Genomic DNA, 25,480 nt, shown 5'->3' on the forward strand with positions numbered 1-25,480 from the left:
ATGAGGCAGGATGCACTGGTGTTTAAAGACCTCCACACTCACAGAGGTCACATGGATTCCATACATAAACTTTTTCATTTAGATGAAGGAATGCCATAGAATTCTCAAAAAATAATGTCAGAATAGTTGAAATCATGAATAACCATGAGGTACTTGATATTTTTTTAAATTAGAAGTATAATTGTAACAGAATTAACATTGATTTTTACATTTTCCAAATTTGGATGTTCCTGATGGCTAAAATTATGTGATGAATACCTTCATGAGGATAATAGAATTGTTTTCACATTAATAAAAAAATGGGAAAACAACAATTGCATTGGTTAGTCTTAATGTAAAATAAAAATTAAGATGTCTCTATTGCATACATTGCATTCTTCTTTGGAATTGCTTATTAACAACATGATAATATATTAAAATGAAGTGATATAATATGGCAAATGATTATCACAAAAAAATTAAGTCTGTTTCCAATTAAACATAAATACCGCCAGAATCCTCTTCAAAGATGTATGTTTGTCTTAATGATAAACTGCAGATGTTACTTTTCTGTAGAAGATGAGATTGAAAATCAAGTCACTACTTCTAAATGCTGTTTTCTTCTTTCCTGATTATATTTTAAGATCTTTTTTATCTCTACAAAACTGGCACAATTCAAATTGCCTTTCTTTCATTTATATTCTACTATTGAATATCTGAGTGAATTAAGGGTTACATCTTCATTACATATAGGGAATAAAGAGTAACAACTATGGCTAACTATTGAGGAAATTAGCCAAAGCAAGGACATAGATTAGAAATACCTTGTTGCTTCGTCTATAATGCTACTTTTTAATGTATTTCATTTGTTTCACAACAAACATAAAATCTCAATAATTGTATGTAACAGTAGCGGATGCTGCTAATTTTATATTTTTGCTCTTTAAATTACACATCAGGATAGTTTAAAATTTCTGAAATTGGTACCAGTATCTTAATTAGAAATGGTAACTACTAGCCCTTATTTAAACATACATATGTTTCCTTCTCCTTCTGGTATGTTGTTCTCCCTTTTTTATTTCTTCTCCATACATCCTTAAAACCTACTGTCCAAATCCCAATTTGTTAACATCCTTGTGTATGTTTTAACATGAAAAAAAAGTTGTGTTAATTTTTCTCTTAGGGACGCCTGGGTGGCTCAGTCAGTTGAGCATCTGCTTTGGCCTCAAGTCATGATCCCGGGGTCCTGGGACTGAGTCCTGCATTGGGCTCCTTGCTCAGTGGGGAGCCTGCTTCTCTCTCTCCCTCTGCCTGCCGCTTCCCCTGCTTGTGCTCTCTCTCTCTTTCTGACAAATAAATAAAATATTAAAAAAATTTTCTCTTAATTTTTAAAATAAAACCATTTTCTTCAGAATTAACGTTTATTCCAAACTATTTATAGATTCACACTTTTGTAAGTTATTTTCATAATGAATACATTTTTAATATTTTGTTCCATGAAAACTTTTCATTAAATAGAAAAGCACTTTTTTTAAATAACTGAGGTCCACTACATTCATAGTCCTTGCATATTTTTATGTTGCCCCATCTGCCCGCTGGACATCTCAAAATGGATGTTATTCAGACAAACTCACTTCTGCCATAAACTTGCTTCTCTTCTGTAACTTGCTTATTCTAATTTTGATACCAGTGTGTTAGGAGGAGACTTTTAACCTTAACATGACTTTTAAGGAAATGTAACAAAAAACATTTAAAATATCTACAAACACATGAAAATCCAGCCTTGGAAAATTACACATTTGTTCGTATTCACATAAGATCTTGAATGAATGGGAATATTACAATTTGAAAGGATGTAGTCCATTATTTTGAGTGATTCTAGGACCTAATGGTTGATCACACCTCAGGAAATCCAAACAAGTTGAATAAAGCTTTAACAAATCATAGGAAACATAGAGACCAGTAGGGCTATTGTAGATTTTGAGCCACAAAGCTGGAACATAGTAATACAGAATGGAGGTTTATAAGCATCCAATTAACATTTTAACAATCATTAATCAAATGTTCTTTCTGAAAAAAAGGGGGGGGCTGCAAATTGCAAAGTGGAAAACTTTGCTTACATGATGATTTTTTGGAACCAGAAAAGGCACTCCATGAACGTAAGCTCATTAAAGCACTTGTATGAAATTTCTCTAATTTCTAATCAAATTAACTCACAGGAACAGTTTAAAACCTCTAATAAATACAGAAAGAAATCTGATCAAAATAAAAAGAAAATTAAAAGCAAACAATATTAGTTGTTACTCCTACTCCTTAAGTCACATTCAGCATAAGACCCATTTAGTTATGCACATGTGTATGGACAGGGGAGGTTATAGGGATTATTTAGGAAATAACATCTATACAGTAATCTGATGACTTGGGAAATTTAATGAATACCCTTACCTTACTGAGGACCAATTGTAGAAGCAAATATTGCCATTTTATTACTTGCCATTTCACAGAATTTCCAGTGGGATTTAGAATAACTGTTCCTGGACCATTCAGGAGGAGTTGTTCTTGAAACCACTCTTACATGATGCCTCCTCATACTAGTTATATATATAATACACAATATTTAATTACATATTATAGTTTTTATAGATTTTATAGTTTATAATAATAGATAAAAATGTATCATATCCAGACATGTAGCAAGGGATAGAGAGACCAAGGATAATTTAAATACGGGTTAAAGCTGCAATTTGATTCATAATCTATTTTGTTTCCTAACAGTCCGCATACAGTTATATGCAGTCTACATACAGTCAGTATACAATTATAGCATAAAAAAGACAGTTGCATTTTAAAGAGAAAAATACTTTTTTTTTTTTTTTTTAGAATTTGGTTTTGAGGATTTCATGTTCTCATGGGAAATTATCATTGAAATTAGTGGCAATCTATAATTAGGTAAAATGACTCCAGTTTAAAATTCAAAAGGCCAAAATAGACAAATTTTGTATCAATAGCAATAAACAAAATTATCAAACATATTATTGTCTCTATTGTGCAATTCACAATGAAATATAGTATTTCAATTTCAATAGACAAATTTGCTCTATATTGACCTTGAAAAGTTTGTTGGTGGGAAACATAAAATTATCATTTTCCCTTATATTAAATATATCCCTTACATAGAGTGAATTATTATAATCTTCTCATTATAACATTTCTTTTTTTTTAAGATTTTATTTATTTGAGGGAGAGAGAGAGAGATCATGAGCGGGAGAGAGGGGTAGAGGGAGAGGCAGACTCCCCACTGAGCAGGGAGCCCGATGCGGGACTCGATCACAGGACCCTGGGATCATGACCTGAGCTGAAGGCAGACGCTTAACTGACTGAGTTACCCAGGTGTCCTACAACATTTCTTATTTGAGAAATAGCTTGTGTTGAGATGTAAAAAAAAAACTGTGACAGTTACCTGTTTCTAGTCCAGTAAACAGCTGTTGCAGTAAATGGGAAAGAAAGGCCAAGAGTTTTTATCACTTCATTTCAATATGATTTTCCCTTAAGTATTAGGTGACCTACATTATTATCTAGAGGTTTTAAATGCTTTCGAATTCATGACGATAGAGAGAAAGGAAGAAGAGGCTGAAAAAAGTAAGAGGAAAATTAGTCACATTAGAAATTTTTCCTATATCTAGAAGATGTGGATAGATTTCTGTCATATTTTGTAATAATTTCTGAAGTAAAATTATTTTCAGGCATAGAAACAAAGTTGATATGATCCATTTCTATTAAAAATGTGATATGATACTATATTATACCTTAAAATATATCATGAGTGAGAATTACTAGAGTTACTTTTGTAGATTACAGAGAGAGAATTAGAAGTTCTTGTTTTAGGTGTTGCAGCTCATGCATATGTGCATGCATGCACACACACATACATATACACATGCACAAAACAAATAAATCTACCCAAGACAAAATTTTGAGAAAATATACTCTTGAGGATTACACATTATTTTGAAAGTAAATATGTACTGGTTATGGGAGACTGAAATATCCTAAGTACAAAATGTGCAAAATCTGTAGTTCTGGTAGAAAGCACTGTCTGAAGGACTAATTGTGAAGTTAAACACTTAGAATTATTAAAGTTTCTGCAGTGAGATGTTACATATTGTGTAGAAAGGCCCTATAATATTTTTCTGGTATGAATGACAATATCTTGAAGAGAACCAGTAATTGTTGGGTTCCTTTGCCTGAGGTTTCTGTTGATGTCAGTTTATAGGAAATTACTCATCTATGTATCCAAGAGCATATTAGATTCCTACATAATACCCTAGAGATTACTAGACTTTTAAATTATTTTCCCTTTCCTTTTGGATAACCCTTCTAGAAATTGTGGGTTTATACTAATTTATGAGAAAGCAAAATCAATCCCTGTTTGTGTTTAAGTCAATTCTTAACAACAACAACAACAAAAATCTCTTTCTAGAAAATGATATGAAGAGACAGTCATCCTGGGTTCTAAGAATAAAAGAAAATGTACTTTAAAGAGAAAAAAACTCCACAGTGTAAAACCCTCCTGACGTACAGGAGACATTTTAGGGTATCTTCTTATATAGTTTCATAATAGGGCATTGTTAGAAAAATATACAACCAGAATGAAAACAAGGGGAAATGCTAAAAACAATAAAGGCCAAAGTGAAAAAAATAGCTGCTAAAGTAAAACTTATTATAGAGATATAAATATGCATAATGATTGAAAATTAATTCAATTTAAAATAATAATGATAATAACAGAGCTCAAACTGTACTAACTAAAATGGAGAATTTAGGGGCACCTGGGTGGCTCAGTCACTTAAGCGTCTGGGACTGAGCCCCGTGTCAGGGCTCTCTGCTCAGTGGAGAGTCTGCTTCTTTCCCTGTTCCTGCTCTCTCTCTCTCTCTCTCTCCCCCATGCTTTCATGTGTGTGCACTCTCTCTCAAATAAATGAATAAATTAAAAAAAATAAGTAAATAAAATAAAACAGAGAATTTAATTTTAACTCTAACTTAAGTATGTAAAGTAATTCATTACAGTTAACAAAAAGTGAGAGAATATTTGCCATCAATTTTTCAGTTAGGCTCAATTTTTTTTTTAAACAAAAGAACAATCAACCAATAGCAGATTTTTTAAAAAAAAACTAGATTTTACAGAAAACAAATATCTTTTTTCATTTATTTAATGAAAAATATTTAAGTGTTTACTCTATGCCAGGCATCATATAACCATTATCAAGCAAGTTGAAACTATAGTTACTATCAATTAAAAATGATCTTGCCTTTGCTCTCATGAAACTGACATTCTAGATGGGGAGACAGACAACTATGTAAGTTATCGTTGAGCAGAGTACTGTGTACCACTTAATCCCAAGGGTACTGTGTACTGATTACTAAAACCAGGGGAGGACTCTAAACACTTCTGCTCACTGCATATTGGTACCCGAGTCTCCCAGGAAAACATAACACAGTCAAACAAACGATGGAACAATGCTTTACTTACACAGAGAAGAGATAGAGCCGAATCAGCTTCAGTAAGGGTGTGTCGGTCACTCTTGGCCAGAGTCTCTCCTACTTGTAGCCCTTTTATGCTGCAGTGGAAGAAATCCTGTCTCCTCCTCATAGAAAATAGATATTCACATAGTGGTTGGCCAGGTGCCATATGACACACAAGCTTTAAGGAGAGATAAATTGTGCTCATTGTGTGTGAAACAGGGGAAGATATTTGATAAGCCCAACACAGGGTGTGTGTGTTATCTTCAGGTAAGGAACTGTTCCAAGCCCAAGGACCACTTTGATACAGCTGAGTAGGAGTCAAAAGACTATGTGCATGAGACTGCCTTTACCAACAGTCCACCCCTCACCCCTCAGCTGACCACTGAAGCAGTGGACAAAGTATATAAAATCTAATAGGACTACTCCCCACCTCAAATTTAGAGATGCAGTCAAGTCCAGTAGGGCCCCTGAATAACCTGTATGCATGTGATTTGTTCATGGAGCCTGTCTCATTTTGACACAGTGCTTTACCAAGTCAATAGGAAAACCAGACACATAAGAATGCCTAATCCTCCCCGGAAGATACTATTCAACCAGAAACCCCAAGTGCCAGGGCTGAGCCACCTAAAGTCTAATAATGAGTCTAGCAGGCACTGCAGTGTATAGCTGATAACCATTCCATCTGAACATAGATTTTTCTCCACTTTCCCTGAATTATGGAGATATATATATATATATATATATATATATACACACACATACACAAACACATATATATATAACAATATTTTGGCAATAACACAAATGCCACTCTGTTTTGCCAGCGGATAACTAAAAGCTGTTTGGTTGTCCATCTCCAACTTGGCTCATAAGTTTAGTGTCTTGTTGGTACTGAATAGCTTGGATGGCAGCATTAGCTAATCTCACCATAGTTAATGACAAGTTACCACCTTTCTTCTAGGGCACGTACACCTGTGCCAGCTTTGGGGACACAGAATGCAGAGCAGACAGTTTTCCTAGCAGTGTGCTTCAGGTAACGATGTCAATTGTCAGAAATGTGGGGCCCTTCCAGTTTAGACTGTCATTTTGCACAAACACCTGAGGACATAAAATTCCCAAACAGCATGCCCTATTTGAGGGTGACGAACCCTCCATAGCCCAATATACCCCAGAAAGAAACAAATAACTTGAAGGAGCACATGGATCTTAAAAACAAATGCAAAAAGAAAGAAAGAAAATTGCAGATCAGTATCTCCATTAACTTAGATGCAAAACTCCTAAAAAAAAAAAGTAAACAAAATCTCAAAATTTATAAAAATAAGTATACACCATTAGCAAGTTGAATTTATTCCAGAAATGCAGGAATGATTCAACATTTGAAAGTCAATGCAGTCTAGGGCGCCTGGGTGTCTCAGTCAGTTAAGTGTCTGCCTTCGGCTCAGGTCATGTTCCCAGAGTCCTGGGATCGAGCCCCACATTGGGCTCCCTGCTCAGCGGGAAGCCTGCTTCTCCCTCTCCCACTCCCCCTGCTTGTGTTCCTTCTCTCACTTTGTCTCTCTCTGTTAAATAAATAAATGAAATCTTTTAAAAAAAAGTCAATGCAGTCTATTTTATCAACAAGCTAGAGAATATAAAAACCATGAGTATATCAATTAATGCAGAAAAAGAATGTAAGAACTGAATGTATGCTGGTACTTTGTTATAGCATCCCAAATGGACAAAGAGAGTAAACTTATTATACAACAGTTTATTAGAGAATGTGAGGATGTAGTCTTAGTGACTGAGGATAAAAAGGGATGGAAAAAAATGTATAGACCACTGGTATATGTGTGTTACAAATTAGGGTGAGGCTCAATCCAAATCTGTTCATCTGTAATATAACAACCACCACAACTATCTGGACATTCTTTACTTATATATCAGGCACCACTCTTTGAGGTCAGTTTTTGAATTCTTTGGAAACTTTTTATCATAAATGTGTTTTCATGTTCTGGATGATTCCTACAACTTTACCATATATCTTAAACATTTGAGCTCATTTGAGTCTTTGAGACATCACTACCTAAATGTCAGAATACCTCAGTGTTAATCTGTTTCAATTTCTTTCCAGAAAGCTGATTTAAAAACCCAGTGGAAAGACACGAAGAGTTCACTAGGTACCAGGTGAACTGGGGATAGGATATTATAAACGTAGATTGTGATCTTCTGTGACAACCAAACAAACTTATTTAGTGTTTCTTGGAGCTTTATATAGTACTTGGAACAGAGATGCTCATTAAATATTCAATTAATTTAATTAATAAATAAATTTAAAAAAAGAAAGTCTAGAACAGGAAAAATGAAGATACTAAGAATTTGGACAAAATATATTTAACAGTAATTAGAGGTGACTATAAATATTTCATATTACTTCATTCTATCACCAACATTCAGCAGAACATGCACTCTCGTGTTGTCTCAAAATGACTGAAGATAATTTTCACACATCACTGGACTGATAATTTTTGATTACATATAGTGATGGTGCATGGTACATAGTGATGACTTGATCAAACATTATGTCAGCAGTTATTTGAAAAATGGTCCCAGTGATGGGCGCCTGCATGGTTCAGTTGGTTAAGCGACTGCCTTCCGCTCAGGTCATGATCCTGGAGTCCCGGAATCGAGTCCCACATCTGGTTCCCTGCTCAGGAGGGAGTCTGCTTCTCCCTCTGACCCTCTTCCCTCTCGTGCTCTCTATCTCTCATTCTCTCTCTTTAAAATAAATAAATAAAATCTTTAAAAAAAAAAAAAAGAAAAAATGGTCCCAGTGAAAAGAAGTAACATAGCAATAATGCCTGGTTTTAAATTCAAGCCCCCTCCCAGTAGCTTTGTGATGTTAGTCAAGGTACCTCATTTTTAAGATGGAAACAATAATAACGTCTACCTTTTAGTTTTTGTTGTTGTTTTTTGTGAGGACTAAACAAGTTGATATTTGCAAACATCATAGAAAAGTGTCAGGCATATATTAAAGGTTATGCACATATTTGCACTTACGACTATTATGCTTTTGAGCAGAATAACTGGCGAAATGATTCTCAGTTATCACTTTTCCACTATGCATTGTCTTGTATCTCCTTCCATTAAACGGCCTGTCTACCAATTCTACCTCTCGTTTATCTTTTCATCACAGTCTCTCTCCATTTTCATCAGACCACCTTACTCTCTAGTTTCACATGGGTAAGACCACCCTGAAAGCTCTAAATTGCTAATTCCATATTCCTCACACAGAATGATCTCTATTCTTCTCCAACAATATACTAACCAAGCTAATAGCACAAATTGTCTCATAAAACATACAACTATCTATCTTTAACTTTATTTCTACTTTTGGATATAACTCCATGCCACACTCTCACTTCTTGTTTACTTATTCTTTCAGAGCTGCTTTTTAAATCCTTACAAACTATTTTCTGTCACATTAATTATAAGCCCAGCAAAAAGAATTCCCGTATTCTCTACTTTGGGTTTGTTTGCTTCACAGTTCCTCTAGGGTGTCTGGCACAAAATAGATGCATAATTAGACTGGTTGACTAAATATAGTTAGAAGTATTTCAGACACTAGGGCCATTTTTAGTTTTGAACACCTAACCATTTTATTTTTTTTCCTAACCATTTTAAATGGCTAACTGAGCAGAATGTTTTATAATAGTGTTCACTTGGTATTTTGATATACAAAACTATAAAAAAATCAAGAAAGTAAATTATCATAGAATTGATATTTATAAAGTTGTATGTATTCATTAGATCTAATGAACATTCTCATAGTAGGATAAATTTTTGGAAATACAGATAACCATACCCAAGAAGAAGAATATGATTGCATAATTTAAAATCACGTCATCAAAGAATATACAAAGTGTTGTTCAAATAGGAACATATTTCTTGGTGTTTCCTATGTGTGTATGACACAAATGATTCTGTAAACCCGTTTGTATCACTGACTGAAATAACTTCATGCTGAGCAATGCTTTAAATACCCATTAATGTGATTCAAAGAACAATAATGTTTGGATTTGTTCTAAGAGTCACCGCTACTTATGATGCTGAAAAAGCTCAGTACACCTTATAGAGGTGTTTGAATATTTGCTTTAAAATATTGCTCACAACAAAGGAATTTCACAGTGATATTTCTTTGGCAGTGCTGACTGATAGCATCACATGCTACATCTTATGAAGTGCTTAGTAATCAGGTCTTCAAAGGCACTGAGCTCTAGTCAACAGAAGGAAGGGTGATTTCAATGACAGTATTCACAATAAATGTTCTCCTGGGGAGCATTTACATAATCATGGAAATGGAAATGATCATTACTTGTCATTTATTATTTTACTATGTCCCCTTGAAGAGTACTATGAGTGAATCTATCCATCCATCCTTCTTCATAGATTACTCTAATAGAGCTCATCTATACAATCCATTTTCTAATCTCCATAATAAGAACAGTTTAAACTCTGAAAGAAACTGTTCACTTATCAAATCATTAAGCACATTTTAATGACACTAGTAAAATAAGAAAAGAAAAAAAGAAAATGGATTCAAGAAAAATCCTGTAACAGAGCACATGTCCTTACGTGTATTACCTTTCTTAAGTCTAAATAACCTCAGGGAAGATTCCACTCTGAAAAGCAAAATGGCATTTGCCCTTGATTTATGGATATCTTACATTGCTATGCAGTTCCCTGAAATAGTTTGTGTGAAATATAATTAAATACTTTTTTCTAAATATATAATATAAATATGTTCATGTGAGGTATGAAAATATAAAAAATCAAAGGTTATCAAAGTAAAGAATGCATTGCTAAATATTTTAGTATGTTTAAAATATTCCCTGAATAACTTTCTGCTTAACCTCCTCTACCGTGTTATGAAAGGTGTACTACTCAAGAAACCAGTTATAGAACAAGTGTTTCTTCTGGTTCTTCCCTGAGGTGTCTGTTTGTTTCTAAACCACACTTGGGTGAGCTATCTTTTGGAATAATTGCAACCAATAAAACTTGCTCTCAAGGTCATATATTATAACGCTAAGTTCGTTTGCCTTGTTTGCTCAAGCCAGCCATAATCAAAGGAATTATTTAAAAGGATAGATGAAGATAGCCCACATAATTAATATGTGGGCAAACAAAAAAAGACGAGACAAAGCAAAACAGGGAGTAGAGACTAAAAGGCACATTCCCAAGTCCATAACATTAAGTTAATCTACTTGCAAAGTATAAAATGAAAAAAAAAATCTTCAAGGTTTTATCACCTGCCAAAAAGTGTTTCTAATCAACAGCTTAAATATATGTATACATAAGACATACAACTTTTAAGATAAAAGGCCACTATATGATGATATCATGAACAAGATTATGATTAACTCTATTAATAAATAATGTATTGGGCTATTTCTTTTTACCATGTTATTCAATATATGCTGACAGCATCCCATTAAAATATACTCCATAAAAGGTGGAAAGGTTTATACATTCATAAAAATGTATAAACATAATTTTCCATATATGATCCTTTGACAGTTTGCTGTAATTATGGCATAAATTTTGCTTATAATGCTAGGTGATAAGCTACATAATTTTACGCACGGTTGTTAACTACGATTTCTTGCAAATAAACTCAATCCACAGTAAATTCAAACTCCTACTCTTTGACAATTATCAGAAATGTGGCTATTGCTTACAATGGGAGTACAAGTTTGTGGTAATTATCACTCCATTTATAAACCTACCTGGATTTCAGTGAAGAATTCCTCCCTTGTTTCACTTAGATATTTCAGAGAAAATACTCAGAATTCACATCCAAAACTATAAACTACAAAGTTTATACAAAACTACAAAGGACAGTCATGTGAGGATTTGAATTTGCACAGTACAAATTTAAATAGGTAGAATATTCAATTCTATTAAAACCTAGATCTAAATTAATATAAATATTTATGTTTCTGTGAGGATAGGTAATCAGTTATGCAATGCATTTAACTAATTGTATATGGTGGCATTCCGCCTTTTGGGACAGACAGAGGACAATAAAATATCTTTCTTTTCCTAGGTCAGAACTTTTATCATCCACACCTTTGTTTCTTCCATTAAAACAAACAAACAAACAAAAAGACATGTTGTGACTACCCATAATTTCAAACACACAGGTACACATATTCTTTGACTTTATAAATCTCTGGCATAGGACAACAGATAACAGTACAGGCTTTGGAAAGGTGCAAAAATAAAAAAAAGAAGAAGAAAAAAGAAAGAAAGAAAGATGCAAACACTATCTAACCCTCTCAACTACTTACTGCCTTTGTCTTTAGGTAAGGTACTTGATCTTTCTAATTTTCAATTTCTTCAGTTTTAAAATGGAAATAATTAGAAAACATTTTCTATGGAATTGTTGTGAGACCTAAACGAGATATGGAATGTAAGATATACCTGGAACAGGGAACAAAATGTGTAGAGAAAGTAGTGAATTGAAGGTTTCACCTGAAGCATCATGATAAGTCATATAATAAAACAGTAAAGGATTTTATAATTTTAAAATGGGCATTTTAAATTCTCAATTGCTAAGAGGGAGAAGAAAGACAATCAACTCCCCAAAAATGTCACAATGTTTTTGAGTGGAAAGCGTGATGGAACTCAGCAGAATGGCAAATTGAAATCTGAATGCCAGTGGGAGAGGATACTGGTGAGAAACAAGACAGTTCACACCACAGAAACCCAAAGATACTAGGGAATTAAAAGTAGGAACAAGCCAGTGAAATCATTAAAAAAAAAAAGGTTGGACTGCCAGTATTATTTTAGTCATGCAACATTCTTAGAAGGTATCATCGCCTTGTAAGTAGAAGCTGAGTAAAGTGAAAATCAAAGACTTTCATGGATCCATCATAGAGCTGACTTTGAAGGGAAAAACCATGACCCTCAATTCTGGAGATACAGGCTCATCTGGAGACAAGGGAAACAAAAGCAAAAAGAACTTTAGGGATTTTGCACAGCAAAGGAAACAATCAGCCAAACTAAATGGCAACCAGTAGAATCGGAGAAGATATTTGCAAATGACATATCTGATAAAAGGTTAGTATCCAAAGTCTATAAAGTACTTCTCAAACTAAATACCTAAAAATTAAATAATCCAGTTCAGAAACGGGCAGAAGACATGAATAGACATTTATCCAAAGAAGACATAGAGATGGCCAACAAACACATGAAAAGACGCTCAACATCACTCTGCATCAGGGAAATACAAATCAAAACTATAATGAGACATCACCTCACACCTGTCAGAATGGCTAAAATTAACAACACAGGAAACAACAGATGTTGGTGAGGATGCAGAGAAAGGGGAACCCTCTTACACTGTTAGTGGGAATTCAAACTGTTTCAGCCACTCTGGAAAACAGTGTAGAGGCTCCTCAAAAAGCTGTAACTTTTACTTTTAAAAAAGGTTGTTCCACTTTGGAAAACTGTTCACAACAGGAAAATAAAAATATAATGTACCGAGCTAGATTTTACAAAAGAAATGCCCTGAAATCTAAACTGTCCTGAACTTATGTTAAAGTAGTTACAAATTCCATGGATGAGCTTTCTCAGAATCCAGAGGGCCCGATGTTGATTTATCACTAGGCAATAAAACACTGACACGATTGCTTTGGTTAAACTGTTGTAGAAAAAGAGACATAATTTTTTCAATCACATATAAAAGAATATAAAGACACTGGGTTTTAAAAAACATTAGAAAGAGTTACAATAAAAAACAGTTATAATAATAATATTGATAAAGAATAAAGCTACTAAAATATTAAGGAGGTTTTTCTTCTACACATAAATTTTCAATTATATTTAGAACTTAATTATTTTATAAGACCGAAAGTAAAGCCTATTAACATTGTCAATGGATAAATTGAAGAATGGTTTAGTTTTTTCCATCAACTATGTGACATTATTCACTAGTATCTTTGCTATTAATAAAGTAAAATAAAATAATAAAATAATAAAATAAAATATTGAAACAAAATAAAGGGATGGACATATCATGGGAATATGAGTGTACTTACTTTTTGCCAGAATGAAATACTAATATTTTCATTCAATATAGCAATAAAATGTTCATACCACTGCTTTACTATGTGATAAGAAACAACTTTTCCTTGTTTTTGGTCTGTAGACTATCTTTCTCCAATGTAATGGGAAAGAAAGAAGAGAGCTAAAATTTCCTGAGGAATTACCAACTGTAGACAGACATTGCATTAGATTCTCTAAATATCTTATCTCTTTAACCCTCACAATAAATCTGCTAGGAAGAGGTTTATCTCTTTACAGTGGACCAGAGCATTTCTTAGTTTACTAGCTAGGAGACTAAGCTAGGCTCTTTTTAAAGGAATTTGCTAGAAGAGTCATCTTTTTTCTTTTTTTCTTTTAAACATCGGGGAAAATGATTCAATATTATTTTAATACAAGATATATTTACACAGATGACAAATCTTACCATTCTTCAATTACCTGACTATTCAAATATATAATCTCTAAGGAATCGATAATTTATATAACAAAAGGGTGTCTTTTATTAACTATATAGAGTATGGGTCATTCAAAAGTATTCAGTTTCTTCAGTTTCCTTAAATCTTCTCTAAACTACGATATTGAAATCAACACAAATACACACAAGCATACTCATATAAAAGAACACATCTTTACATTTTCCTTCATGAATTTAAATTCCCAACAGACAAAATATGCCATATATTACTTTGCTGTTTTCAAATTTAGGATTTTATGTTATATTATTATATCCAAAAAGTTCTATTCCCTAAACCATGGGTCAAAAATTATGGCCCATGGCTACATCAAGTCCCCACTTGTTTTTATTAATAAAATGTTATTGAAACAAAGTGCCCACAACTTAATACTGTCTATAGCTGTTTTCATGTCACAACATCCTACTTCAGTAGATATGACAGAGATCATTTGGCCATAAGAACTAAAATTTACCATTTGTTCCCTTAAAGAAACTGTCAACCACTGCCTCAAGATATGGTGCCATTTAAATTTTCCATACAGGATTTAGATTCAAATCTCCCATGAAAACATCCAGGAAATCAATCCTTTATCCTTATTGTTTCTACAATCTTAATGACTTCAAAAGTTACCTAATCCACTATATTATTATATTTGATATACTCCCCTGAACAAATGATAAGCATACATGCTGTGCTTTATGCTAAGTTTATGATAAGCATATATGCTGTGCCAATACAGGGAATTATAACATTCATAAGGATAAAGGCTCGCGTTGAACTCTTCCTTAATGTACAAACAGTAATGGTAATGGATACGGTGGTACTCAATGACGTTTGAAAATTTCCTCAAACCAAGTGCTTAGAGTTTTTGACTCCTCTACCCAAACAGCAGTAAAATAAAAATCACTTAGTGATATTCTTACAAAACTAAGCTATATTTGCTATATTTCAGTTTCGTGAGGAAATAATAGCAATAGCAATTTTTAGACCCCTCGATTTATAGAACAGCAGTCTAGGAAAGAAATAACAAACCAGAATCTGCCAATGATAAGTTTTGGATCTTAGAGACAATGACAAAAACCGCAATAGGTACTATATTATCAGTGAAGTACCCATGATAGGAAACAAAACAAAACAAAACAAGAGTCATTACCCATTTATCCTAATAGGAACAAGCATTCACCATGTATTTGTGCCCATACAAAGTAACATCTTGTTTCTAGTTCATATAATTTAGTAGACGTTTTTCTGATACCTGTATCTATTTGTTTATTTTAACTTCAGCTAATTGCAAGGATATAAATAGTTATTAAACAAACGTATTGTACAAATAAGAGCATATTTTCATAAACAATCACAATTTTACCATAATCTGACTATATAATAAAACACCAAGAAAATTTTTTTAAAAAAGTAAAAACACCCAGGGTAATTTAGAAATAATAATCAGTAGCCTGTAACTAACTTGAATATTAAATAAGAGTAGAAAAATGTGTAATCACATCCACTAATATATATTTGGTGTACTGTATATTAATTAAGTATAAACTTTAATTGCTTTTTAATACATACTGAATCAGGATATATTTAACGATCCAAGAACAAGGCTACTCAAGTTACTACTTAATATATAGTTAACCTTTGACATGTAATTAACTATATTTCTTTCTTAAATTGCATATGTCAATGTCAAGAGTTATTTAGAAAGAATGCTGATGGAATATGGTAAGATTTATTAATAAGGTTAAGAATGACGACTTTCAAAAAAATATGAATGTTCTCTGCAGAAAACTTATAAATATATGAAAATGATTTTTTTCTTTATATGTCTTGTTAGTGGATAGAAATACCACTGATTTCTCTATATTGACTTTATATCCTACAATTTTTGTGAATTTCTTGATTAGTTCCAACAGTTTTTTTGTTGTTTGTTGATTCTTTAGGATTTTCGGTATACAAGATCATATCATCTGCAAATAATGACAATTTTACTTCTTCCTTTTCAATTTGGAAGCCTTTTAGTTTTTGTCTTGACTAATTTCTCTACCTAAGAGTTCTACTACTATGTTTGTTTGGGTTTTTTTAAAAGATTTTATTTATTTATTTATTTATTTATTTATTTGAGAGACAGAGTGAGCGAGCACGAGCGGGGAGCAGGGGCAGAAGAAGAGGGAGAAGCAAACTCCTCACTGAGCAGGGAGCCTGACATGGGGCTTGATCCCAGGACCCTGGGATCATGACCCTAGCCAAAGGCAGACCCTCAATCAACTGAGCCACCCAGGTGCCCATCTACTACTATGTTGAATAAGAATGGTGAGAGTGGGCACTCTTGTCATGTTCCTGATCTTAGAGGAAAAGCTTTTACTCTTTTGCTGTTGTGTATGAGATTAGCTACGGACGTGTCATAAATGGTTTTTGTGAACCAATGGTAGGAATGTAAATTGGTTCAGCCACTATGAAAAACATTATGAAGACTCCTCAAAAAAATTAAAAATAGAACTATCATATAATCCAGCAATTCCTCTAGGTATATGTCAAAAAAAAAAAAGAAAAAGAAAACAGTATCAAAGTGATATCTGCACTCCCATGTTCACTGAAGTATTTTTTTTAAAGATTTTTATTTATTTATTTGAGAGAGTGAGAATGAGAGAGAGAGAGAGCACATGAAAAGGGGGAGGGTCGGAGGGAGAAGCAGACTCCCCGCTGAGCAGGGAGCCCGATGCGGGACTCGATCCCGGGATTCCAGGATCATGACCTGAGCCAAAGGCAGTCGCTTAACCGACTGAGCCACCCAGGCGCCCTCACTGAAGTATTATTAACAATAGCCAAGAAATGAAAACAACCTAAGTGTCCATCAGTGGATGAATGGATAAATAGATGTGTCCTGCAAATACAGTGGAATAATATTCAGCCATGAGAAAGAAGGAAATCTTGTCATTTGCAACAATAGGGAAAGGACCTTGATAAATTATGCTCAATGAGATAAGTCAGACAGAGAAAGACAAATACTATTGATATCATTTATATGTGACATCTAAAAAAAGCCAAACTTGTAAAAACAAAGAGGAGAATGGTGGTTACCAGGGACCGGGGAATGGAAAAATTAGGGAGATGCTGTTTAAGGGTTCAAATTCATACCTCGTAGTTAAATAAATCCTGGAGAGCTAATGTACAGCATAGTGATTATAGTCAACAATTCTGTATTATAAATTTCAAAGTCGCTAAGAGACAAGATTTAATTTTTTTCAAAACAGCACAAAGAAAATTGTAATTATGTGACCTGATAAAGGTGTTAGCTAGTGCTACTGTGGTAATCATATTGCATTATATAAATATATTGAATGAACACATTGTACACTTTATTTTTCAAAGATTATTTATTTTTTTGAGAGAGAGAAAGAAGGGGAGAGAGAGAGAGCATGCTGGGAAAGGGGCAGGGGAAGAGGAAGACAGAGTTCTAAGCAGACTCCCTGCTGAGCATGGAGCCTAAGATGGGACTCGATCCCACAACCCTGAGATCAGGCCTAAGACAACTCCAAGATTCCCACGCTCAAGCAACTTTGCCACTCAGGCTCCCCACGTGTTGTACACTGTAAACTTACACAATATTACATGTCAATTCTATCTCAAAAATTATAATTTTAGTTTATCAACAATACTTAACAGCAAGTATATGTGTTACAAGAAGCAAATAAAAAATGGCTGTATATAATCAAAGTCTAAAATATAACCACTGATCTTTTCATTCTTAGTTCAGAAAAATTATTTTAATAACTAGATTTAAATGGAAGAAAAATACATCTCAGATCCTTATATTTCAGTATAACTTAAATATAGTCATATGTGTTATTTCTCTTTTGGACCAGTTCATTTCATTTTAAATGACGTGCTGTTATTTTTCCTCCTCAAGCCTGCTTCCAGTTTTTTTTTGTTTTGTTTTTCTTGAGTGGTCTTACAGTGACATTTTGCTTTGGGTAGGGTGTGTATTCAGTAGTTTGATACTTAATTTATACTCTTCTGTTCTACTTTAATAATAGTTCTAATAATTTTTATCAGGCATATCTTTTTATGTATTAACTGCTTCTAATTATTATTTCACCATTCATGTTTTCAAACTCTCTCCTTCGCTTTCACCAAGATTAAAATTCAAAGATTTGTTCTTGGTCAAGGTAAAAATAATATGATGGTCTCTGTTTGTGTGTATGTGTATCTGTGTTTATGCCTTCAGGAAGATAGTGAAGGACACTTTGTCAAATAATGACTCTTCCACTGTGTATTATGTACGTGCATTAATGGAATCTTCAAAAATATACACCATATTGCACCTAATTTAACTTCGTCAATGTTCTCAAATTCCTAATTTGAAACACTTACCCCAATGTGATGGTACCTGAAGATGGGGCTTTGTAAGGAAATTAGGGTTAGATTAGGTCATGAGGATGGGGTCCTCATGACTGGATTAATGCCCTTATAAAAAGAAGAAGAGGGATGCCTGGGTGGCTCAGTTGGTTAAGCATCTGCCTTCAGCTCGGGTCATGACCCTGGGATCCTGGGATTGAATCCCGCATCAGGCTCCTTGCTCAGTGGAGAGCCTGCTTCTCCTTCTGCCTCCCTCTCTCCCTACTTGTGCTCTCTCTCTCAAAAAAAAAAAAAAAAAGAGGGAAGGAAGGAAAAGAAGAGACAGAAGATCTAACTCTCTCAATCTCTCTTCCTTTCCATCCCCTCCTCCCTCTCTGCCCCTCTCTGTAAGCACACAGGGAAGCCATGGGAAGATATAACCAGGAAAAATAATCTCACCAAGAACCTGACCATGTGTACCCTGATCTAGGAATTATAGCCTCAACAACTATGAGAAATAAATGTTTTTTGTTTCAGCCACCTAGTCTATGATATTCTGTTACCACAGCCCACATTGACTAAGACAGGCAATAATGTAACAATAGTGCTACCATGTTTTGATTGCATCCTATCACATAGTGTAGAATTTCAGGGTCTCCTTCCTGGTGATGTTTACTTTGATCTCTTAGTTAAAGCTGTATCGGCCACCTCTATCATATAAAGTTATGCTTTTATTTTTCCTTCATAATTAATAAATACGTATGAGAAGGTATCTTGAAACTATGTAAATCTCCAATTCTTCATTAAACTTTTTTTCTATTTATTTATTGATATAAGTATAGACTCATGGATTTCTATTTTCAATGAGTTATAATCTATTGTAATCACTCTTTAATTTGGAAGTATCAATGTCCCATACCTAAATCAGGCATCCATTTCATTTTGATATGTATTATGTTGAGTACTTCCTTATTTTCTGACACATAAAGATGCACCAGGCCAATCTTCTTTCCATCAATGAAATTTCTGTAAAGAGGCAAATGGAAGTGACAGAAATAAAACTCATGATATCACAAGTGAATAATTCCTTCGATAGGCTCAAGAATATACCTTAACTGAAATATCAAGAGGGAAAGAATAGAAACAAAACAAAAGAATTAAATATTTATGAGCTGTATAATGATATTAAACTGTCTAATATACATGTAAGAAGAATCACAGAAAAGATGATAGAGATACAGGTGTCAGAAAAACATGTGGAGAAGAAAGAAAATGTTTTAAGAGGGAAAAACCAACTCCAATTTCATTCAGTTCTCTAACAAGGTAAGGTTGATACCAAACTCCAAACAAGGTCAATATGAGAGAGAAAAGAACCAGTGAAACCCTTTAGTAAACACAGGTGCAAAACTTCTTAACAAAAATAGAATACTGAATATATATATATAAACAGATCTAGATCAAGATCTAGATCTAGACATAGTACAGATGATTTATAAATATTTGCATATGTATTTATATCTATAAATAAGCATATGAAGATATTATACCATGACTTACAAGAACTTATAAGGAAATTTTTAAAAAATTTATTTAATTCTAGAAAATTAATATAATTCCCCATATTAACAGATTGACAGGAAAATCATTTGGTAATCATTACACCTATTCATGATAAAATCTTTTAGCACACAAAAAATGTGATTTTGTATTTAGAACTTACATCAAATATTATATTTAAAGATTAAATGTAAACAGCTTTTCTTTTTAATGGGGAAAGATACAGAAATGATCATTATCCACTCTTCTATGAAACTTTGCAATGAATTGCTAAATAGTGCAATGAGGAAAAGTGAGGTAAAATATATATGGTTTAAAAAGGAAGAAAGCAACTGTCATTATGTGGATTGGAAAAAGAGAAGAAAAATGGCATTATTTTCAGGTAAAAAGAGAGTATATATAGAAATCCCAAAAGAATCTAGAGATAAATTTAGAGAATTAGTATGACTGCATACAAAAATCAATATATGAAATCAATTCCATTTTTTAAAAGATTTTATTTATTTATTTTTGTGAAAGAGAGAGTGTGCGAGAGAAAGCATGAGCTGGGGGAGAGGCGGATGGAGAAGGATAGGCAAACTCCCCACTGAGCAGGAAGCCCGATGCAGGGGTCGAACCCACGACCCTGGGGTCATGACCCGAGCTGAAGGCAGACGCTTAACCGACTGAGCCACCTAGGTGCTCCATCAATTGTATTCTGTATAAAAACAATAATCAGGAAATATTTTAAGAAAACAAGAATGGCAATGAAAGTGTAGATTGCTCTGGGCAGGACAGACATTTTCACAATGTTTATTCTTCCAATCCATGAGCACAGAACGTTTTTCCGGCTCTTTGTGTCTTCCTCAATTTCTTTCATAAGTGTTCTGTAGTTTCCAGATTATAGATACTTTACCTCTTTGGTTAGATTTATTCCTAGGTATCTTACGGTTTACTGGTGCTATTGTAAATGGAATCGATTCCTCAATTTCTCTTTCTTTAGTCACATTGTTAGTGTATAGAAATGCAAATGATTTCTGTGCATTGATTTTGTATCCTGCCACATTGCTGAATTGCTATATGAGTTCTAGTAATTTGGGGGTGGAGTCTTTTGGGTTTTCCACATAAAATATCATGTCATCTGCGAAGAGAGAGAGTTTGACTTTTTCTTTGTAAATTTGAATGCCTTTTATTTATTTTTGTTGTCTGATTGCTGAGGCTAGGACTTCTACTACTATGTTGAACAAAAGTGGTGAGAGTGGGCATCCCTGTTGTGTTCCTGACTTTAAGGGAAAAGCTCTCAGTTTTTCCCCATTGAGAATGATATTCACTGCTTTTCATAGATGGCTTTTATGATACTAAGGTATGTTCCCTTTATCCCTATATTTTGAAAAGTTTTAATCAGGAAAGGATGCTCTATTTTGTCAAATGCTTTTTCTGAATCAATTGAGAGGATCAGATGGTTCTTTTGTCTTCTTTTGTTAATGTGATCTATCATATTGATTGATTTGTGAAAGCTGAACCACCTTTGCAGCCCAGGAATAAACCCCATCTGGTCGTGGTGAATAATCCTTTTAATGTACTGTTGGATCCTACAGGCTAGGATCTTGTTGAGTATTTTAGCATCCATGTTCCTCAGGGATATTGGTCTGTAATTCTCATTTTTGATGCAATCCCTATCAAAATACCAACGACATTTTCACAAAGCTGGAAAAAAAATCCTAAAATTTGTATGGAACCAGAAAAGACCCCAAATAGCCAGGGGATTGTTGAAAAATAAAACCAAAGCTCGGGGCATCACACTACCTGACTTCAAGATATTATTACAAAGCTGTGGTAATAAAGACAGCATAGTACTGGCACAAAAACAGACACATAGATCAATGGAACAGAATAGAGACCCAGAAATGGACCCCCAACTCTATGGTCAACTAATCTTTGACAAAACAGGAAAGAATATCCAATGGAAAAAAGACAGTCTCTTCAATAAATGGTGCTGGGAAAATTGGGCATCCAGATGCAGAAGAATGAAACTGGACCATTCTCTTACACCATACACAAGGATAAACTCAAAATGGATGAAAGACCTCAATGTGAAACAGGAATCCATCAAAATCCTAGAGAAAAATATAGGCAGTAACCTCTTTGACACTGGCCACAGCAACATCGTTCAAGACAAGTCTCTCTCTAAAGGCAAGGGAAACAAAACAAAAATGAACTTTTGGGACTTCATCAAGATAAAAAGGTTTTGCACCACAAAGGAAATAGTGAACCAAACTAAGAGACAACCCACGGAATGGGAGAAGATATCTGTAAAGACATTTTGGATAAAGAGCTGGTATCCAAGATCTATAAAGAGCTTTTCAAATTTAACACCCCAAAAAACAAATAATGCAGTCAATAAATGGGCAGAAGACATGAACAGACACTTCTACAAAGAAGACATACAACTGGCTAACAGACACATGAGAAAATGTTCAACATCACTAGCCATCAGGGAAATACAAATCAAAACCACAATGAGATACCACCTCACACAAGACAGGAAAAAACAAATGTTGGCAAGGATGTGGAGAAGGGAACCCTCTTACACTGTTGGTGGGAATGTAAACTGGTATAGCCACTCCACTCTGGAAAACAGTATGGAGGGTTCCTCAAGACGTTAAAAATAGAGCTACCCTATGATCCAGCAATTGAACTACTAGGTATTTACTCCAAAGATACAGATGTAGTGAAAAGAAGGGGCACATGGACCCCAATGTTCATAGCAGCAATTTCCACAATAGCCAAACTATGGAAGGAGCCAAGATGTCCTTCAACAGATGAATGGATAAAGAAGATGTGGTTCATATATACAATGGAATATTACTCAGCCATCAGAAGGGATGATTTGCATCAACATGGATGGAACTGGAGGATATTATGCTAAGTGAAATAAGTGAAGCAGAGCATGGAACGTTTTTCCATTTCTTTGTGTCTTCCTCAATTTCTTTCATGAGTATTTTATACTTTTCTAGGTACAGATCCTTTGCCTCTTTGGTTAGATTTATTCCTAGGTATCTTATGGTTTTCGGTGCAATTGTGAATGCGATCGATTCCTTAATTTCTCTTTCTTCTGTCTTGTTGTTGGTGTATAGGAATGCCACTGATTTCTGTGCATTAATTTTATATCCTGCCACTTTACTGAATTCCTGTATGAGTTCTAGCAGTTTTGGGGTGGAGTCTTTTGGGTTTTCCACATAAAATATCATATCATCTGCAAAGAGTGAGAGTTTGACTTCTTTACCGATTCGGATGCTTTGATTTCTTTTTGTTGTCTGATTGCTGAGGCTAGGACTTCTAATACTACGTTGAATAGCAGTGGTGATAGTGGATATCCCTCCCGCATTCCTGACCTTAGGGGAAAAGCTCTCAGTTTTTCCCCATTGAGAATGATATTCGCAGTGGGTTTTTCATAGATGGCTTATATGATATTGAAGAATGTACCCTCAATCCCTATACTCTGAAGAGTTTTGATCAAGAAAGGATGCTGTACTTTGTCAAATGCATTTTCTGCATCTATTGCGAGGATCATATGATTCTTGTTCTTTCTTTTGTTAATGTATTGTATCACATTGATTGATTTGCGGATGTTAAACCAACCTTGCAGCCCAGGGATCGCCCAATAGGTCATGGTGAATAATACTTATAATGTACTGTTGGATCCTATTGGCTAGTATTTTGGTGAGAATTTTTGCATCCGTGTTCATCAGGGATATTGGTCTGTAATTCTCCTTTTTGATGGGGTCTTTGCCTGGTTTGGGGATCAAGGTAATGGTGGCCTCATAAAATGAGTTTGGAAGTTTTCCTTCCATTTCTATTTTTTGGAACAGTTTCAGAAGAACAGGTATTAATTCTTCTTGAAATGTCTGATAGAATTCCCCTGGGAAGCCATCTGGCCCTGGGCTTTTGTTTATTGGGAGATTTTTGATGACTGCTTCAATTTCCTTAGTGGTTATAGGTCTGTTCAGGTTTTCTACTTCTTCTTGGTTCAATTTTGGTAGTTGATACATCTCTAGGAATGCATCCATTTCTTCCAGCTTATCTAATTTGCTGGCATATAGTTGCTCATAATGTTCTTATAATAGTTTGTATTTCCTTGGTGTTGGTTGTGATCTCTCCTTTTTCATTCATGATTTTGTTGATTTGGTTCATTTCTCTTTTCTTTTTGATAAGTCTGGCCAGGGGTTTATCAATCTTGTTAATTCTTTCAAAGAACCAGCTGCTAGTTTCGTTGATCTGTCTACTGTTCTTTTGGTTTCTATTTCATTGATTTCTGATCTGATCTTTATTATTTCTCTTCTCCTGCTGGGTTAACGTTCCATGCTCATGGCTTGGAAGAACAAATATTGTGAAGATGTCAATGCTACCTAGAGCAATTGAATGTGTATTCAATGCAATCCCAATCAAAATAACATCAACTTTTTTCAAAGAAATGGAACAAATAATCCTAAAATTGGTATGGAACCAGAAAAGACCCTGAATAGCCAGAGGAATGTTGATAAAGAAAAGCAAAGCTGGCAGTATCACAATTCCGGACTTCCAGCTCTATTACAAAGCTGTCATCATCAAGATGGTATCATACTGGCACAAAAACAGACATATAGATCAGTGGAACAGAACAGAGAGCCCAGAAATAGACCCTCAACTCTATGGTCAACTAATCTTTGACAAAGCAGGAAAGAATGTCCAATGAAAAAAGGACAGTCTCTTCAACAAATGATGTTGGGAAAATTGGACAACCACATGCAGAAGAATGAAACTGGACCATTTCCTTACACCACACACAAAAATAGACTCAAAATGGTTGAAAGACCTAAATGGAGACAGGAGTTCATCAAAATCCTATAGGAGAACACAGGCAGCAACCTCTTCGACCTCTGCTGTAGAAACTTCTTCCTAGAAACATTGCCAAAGGTAAGGGAAGCAAGGGCAAAAATGAACTATAGGGACTTCATCAAGATAAAAAGCTTTTGTACAGCAAAAGAAACAGTCAACAAAACCAAAAGACAACCGACAGAATGGGAGAAGATATTTGCAAATGACATATAAGATAAAGGGCTAGTATTCAAAATCTATAAAGAACTTCTTAAACTCAACACCCAAAGAACAAATAATCCAATCATCAAAAAATGGGCAGAAGACATAAACAGACATTTTTCCAAAGAAGACATCCAAATGGCCAACAGACACATGAAAAAGTTCTCAACATCGCTTGGCATCAGGGAAATCCAAATCAAAACCTCAATGAGATACCACCTCACACCCGTCAGAATGGCTAAAATTAACAAGTCAGGAAATGACAGATGTTGGCGGGGATGCGAAGAAAGGGGAAACTTCCAACACTGTTGGTGGGAATGCAAGCTGGTGCAGCCACTCTGGAAAACAGTGTGGAGGTTCCTCAAAAAGTTGAAAATAGAACTACCATACGATCCAGCAATTGCACTATTGGGTATTTACCCCAAAGATACAAATGTAGTGATCCGAAGGGGTACGTGCACCCCAGTGTTTATAGCAGCAATGTC

The sequence above is a fragment of the Eumetopias jubatus genome, unplaced genomic scaffold (assembly GCF_037043125.1).
Source record: "Eumetopias jubatus isolate StellerSeaLion01/CBP00866 unplaced genomic scaffold, mEumJub1_p1.0 scaffold_5, whole genome shotgun sequence".
NCBI classification, from domain to species: Eukaryota; Metazoa; Chordata; class Mammalia; order Carnivora; family Otariidae; genus Eumetopias; species Eumetopias jubatus.